The sequence below is a fragment of the Elephantulus edwardii genome, unplaced genomic scaffold (genome assembly GCF_000299155.1).
Source record: "Elephantulus edwardii isolate Elephantulus edwardi_28Jun2011 unplaced genomic scaffold, EleEdw1.0 scaffold00167, whole genome shotgun sequence".
Classification (NCBI taxonomy): Eukaryota; Metazoa; Chordata; class Mammalia; order Macroscelidea; family Macroscelididae; genus Elephantulus; species Elephantulus edwardii.
The window spans coordinates 563,649-568,013 of record NW_006399917.1 but is presented as its reverse complement, the minus strand read 5'-3'; positions in this window follow the sequence as shown (position 1 = coordinate 568,013).

Below are 4,365 nucleotides of genomic sequence, written 5' to 3'. Positions count from 1 at the left end.
TTCCCAGTATCCTGGAAAAGCTACAACCAGGAGAAGATAACATAGATGAATGGGACCTTCTAAGACTCAAATCCCTATGCACATCCAAAAATTGTTAATACAGTAGCTCTTCATTTCTTTCATTTTCATTATATCCTTTCCAAGAAGGACTAATTTCTAGTCCTAGCATGTACAAAGACTTCCATTTTAACAACCAATTTCATGAATGACTTTCTGAACCAACACATTTTAGGTGAAATACTTTACAGTGTGGTTACTCTTTGTTATATAACAGAACAACTATATGAATGTATTGGGGTGGGTAAAATAATTTTTAAAGGCTTTCCATTAAAATATCTGATGTAGTTTAAGGAACATATCCAAAGTCGCTAGCTAGTGATAATAGTGTTTAATGACACAAATATATAAGGCACTGTCAGGAAAATTCATGTTCAGAGCAAGAAGAACAAGGAGCAGCACCGGGTGTAACAACAGCAGATGACAGAGGAAAAGGCAGAATTCATTAACTTCTACCTTACTTTTAGTTCTCATCACAAAAAAATTATCTTCCAAGTAGAAAGGGTAAAACTTCTGAAGTAGAGAGGACTTTAAACCCAAAGGAGGTAAGGGAGGAGGAAATGGAACTATCCCTTCCCCTAATGCAACTTTATCTCTTTGGTTTACTGTCAAAAATTCAAAATGTTAAGGCAATCTTCTTTCAAAAAGGGGAAATGCCAGGACTCTGAAGTTGGGAAGATGCCTTCATTTTCTAAAAGAAATAACTACAATCTTGTGAGCATATTTTTCCCTTATAAAATTCAGAAATTAGACAACTGTTTCATGAGTTTTAAAAAAAAATTTAAGTGGCAAAAATAGACATATTATGAATTTGGTAAAAAGTAAGAAGTTTTAGACAATAATTTTTTTTTTTATTTAGACTATATTTTTTCCTTTCTGATAGGGTTTCTACTCTTTCCAGTTTGATTAAAAAAAAAGGAACATGGGCTTTAGAGATGCAATAGTTATTGGAAGCTTTTGTGTAACTCAAAAGTAATGGAGCTCTTTTGACAATTCTGTTCCCTGGGGTCTTAGTGTTTACAGTTGGACTGCCACACTAAAATCAAGCAGTTTGAATCCACCAGATCCATGGGGGAGGATGGGCAGTCTCCTCTCATATTATTATTTTTAGTTGTGATTTTAGTGAAAGTTTATAAAAAGATTTTCATTCATTAATTGGCACACATTTTCTTCCTCTTCCTCCTGTACTATTTACAGCCTTTAAAAAACACCTTGGAGGGAAAGGGATGAGTTGGTTCCAATTTGATGCCACATAATAACAACATTCTCACCCTGAGCCTGTCTCAAAGCTTATATCACACATGACCTCAGATAAAAACAACAACAACAGCTCGGAAAGTATTGATAAATAATGGGGTTAATATTTCTCATGACAAATCCAAATCATCATAGAAATATCCTTATAACTTAGCTATTTCTCTAGAGATTCTCTCCTTGGGAATTTATTTGTTTTCCTGCACATCTAACTCCAGTAAAGTAATATAAAAATGCCAATTCTCTCTGCATGGCTTCTCCACTTACACATCTCTTGCTCTCCCACCAGCCAGTAAAACAAAAGGTTGCCAATAACACTTAGAAAAATAAAGATGTATTGCAATCAATGTCACAAGAGAAAATTTGGATAAACCATTGATTGATTGGAAAGAAGGGATAATTTGCTCTGTAAATCTTCACACAAACTATAGTAAAAGTGAAAAATGAAAAATGTGCATTTGTCAGAAAAATAAAATGAAGTTGTGGTTAGCCCAACCTGACCACCTTCATGTGTACCCTAAAGCCAAGAAACTCAATGCCATCAAGTTGGTTCCTTTTAATGGCCTCCCCCTGCATAAAGAGCAGAACTGCTTCATTGGGTCTTGAAGATTGAACTGGATCCGTAGTCTTGTCTTCTGAGGTGCCTTTATGTGGGTTTGAATCACCACCAACCGTTCAGCTAATAGCCAAATGCTTAATTGCACCACCCATAGATTTTCAGCACAATTAGAGTGACAGAAGATTTCTAATTAGAAACTATAGAGGCCAAAAGGAAGTGGCACAATCTTTTTGAATTACTAGAAGGAAAACTCTGGTGCTTAGTAAGAAGCTACACTGCAATCTCAAAAGAATGGAGTTCTGAAGAGGGTGGAGAAGGATGGGCATTTCCCGTCTATGTGATTTACTACCTCTGAAAATCCGCTAGTTTTCAGCTAAAGGGTCAGCTATGAGTTAATTCTGACTTGACACACACCAACAACAATGAAAGAAGTCAACCCACAATTGTGTATACAGAGAGGATATTCCTTCGAAATACAAGGGAAGCTACATTGTTAGATCAAGGAAAGCTAAGAGCATTTGCCATCAATGGACCTGCTCTAAATGAATGCTATTTGAATCTACCAGCTGCTCCATGGGAGAAAGATGAGTAATCTCCTCTCATGTGATTTACTGATTTTGAAAACCCTCTGAAGTGTCATTTATAGGCTGGTTCCAATATAATGGTAGACAATAATAACAAAGCCTAAATTAATACACATGAAACACTTAATGTTGTTGTTATGTGCCATTGAGTCACTTGTGATTCATGGTAACTCTATCGATGTACAACACCTCTTAACCCTGTTCTATCCTGAGCCAACTTTATTGTCTCTGACACACCTATCCCCATTACCCCAGCCACTGAGTCAGTCCATCTCATCCACAGTCTTCCTACCTTGTGTGTCCCTCCACCCTCCCAAGCAAGCATGATCTCCCTTGCCAAGGACTGGTCCCTCCTTGCAACATACCTGAAGTATGTCAGACGGAGCTTCAGAATCCTTTCCTCCAAGGAGCATCCTGGCTTCACCCTCTTCAGAATGAACCTGTTTGTTCTCCTTAGCAGTCCATGGTTTGTTCAATACTCTTCTCCTGCACCACAGTTCAAAGGCATCAATTCTCCTTCTATCATCCCTAGTCATTGTCTAGTGTTCTGATGCACAGCAAGTACACCTTAGTTTTCAGACTGACATTGTTGCTCTTCAGCACTCTGGAGAAGTCTCTGACAACAGACATTATTAGACTAGCTAAATATTACCTGATGCTGTCGAGTCAGCTCTGACTCATAATGGCTCGAACTGACAGAATACAAAAGATCTATAGAATTCACAAAGTCTGATATCTTTCTCCCATAGAATAATTGTGGGTTGAAGCTGCTAATCTTTCAGCTAGAAGCTGAGAATTTAACAACTGTTTCACCAGAGTTTCTATCTTAGTTATATATATTAGTCAACAATATTTCTTTAGGTCACTGACAATTCTTTTTGCCATTATTTGGTGTTACCACTTGACCTCACTCCATAATCTTATTTTCTATACTTTTTTATAAGGATTAAGAGATAGAATCCTTGAAAGAATTTAGCATAGCACCTGACATGTAATGGATATACAACAACGGTTCATTCTTATCCCCTCTCCCTTTCTCAACTCCTTATGCCAGGCTGGCTTTTCAATTCAAATCAACCAGCGAGTTCTAAATTTTACCTCCTTTTAGAAGCAAATCTCTCAAGTGAAGTTGAAGTCAAAATTCTCTTCTTTTGATGCTTGAGCATGGGAAGAGATTTTTCAATACTGCTGAGCAGGAACAAGGAGTTCTGTCTCCCTTCAGGGCCTTCACTGACATAATGGGGGTATGTATGGCCTTGTAACCATTGAGGATGGTGAAAATGTTAACTATCCACAAGGCATCCTCTGAAACCACTTAGCAAGGAAGAAGAAGAGTGTTTCATTACCCCTGGGTGGCAGGCAAAGTCAAGGTTCCCATGTGGACTTTGATGGCACCAAGAGGTCAAAGTGCTTAATACCACTAGACAAGGGTGAATGTCTAGGCTCCTCAGGCAGTCTACCTGTTGCTACCCAAGCACAAAGTTGGGGTGCATATTACAGGCTGGCAAGAGCAGGAATGTAGGCTTCCCACTGTGGTTTTGCTGGTGATGGTGGGAAAAGAGGCAGAATTTTTTGCTATTGTTGTGTTTGGCTGGAACACAGTGATTCTTTTCCTAGCTTTTTCCTTGCTAGATTTCCCCTTTCTAAGGATGGAAAACAGGATTTTCTTGTCACTTTTTCTTTTTTTTTCTTTTTTTAAATTATCATTATTAATTTTAATAGACATTTACAGAGGTTTTGGATTTCCATTCATTCATTGCCGCACTTTTCTCCCTGCCCACCCCTCCCCCTCCTCTCGCTTCCCCCTCCGAAGAGAAAAAAAAAATTCCTTCATTAGTATACAATTCCCACGTCCCCTCCCCCACACCCCGAGTACACTTCTCTATGCAACTTTAATTCTGGATTCCTGTG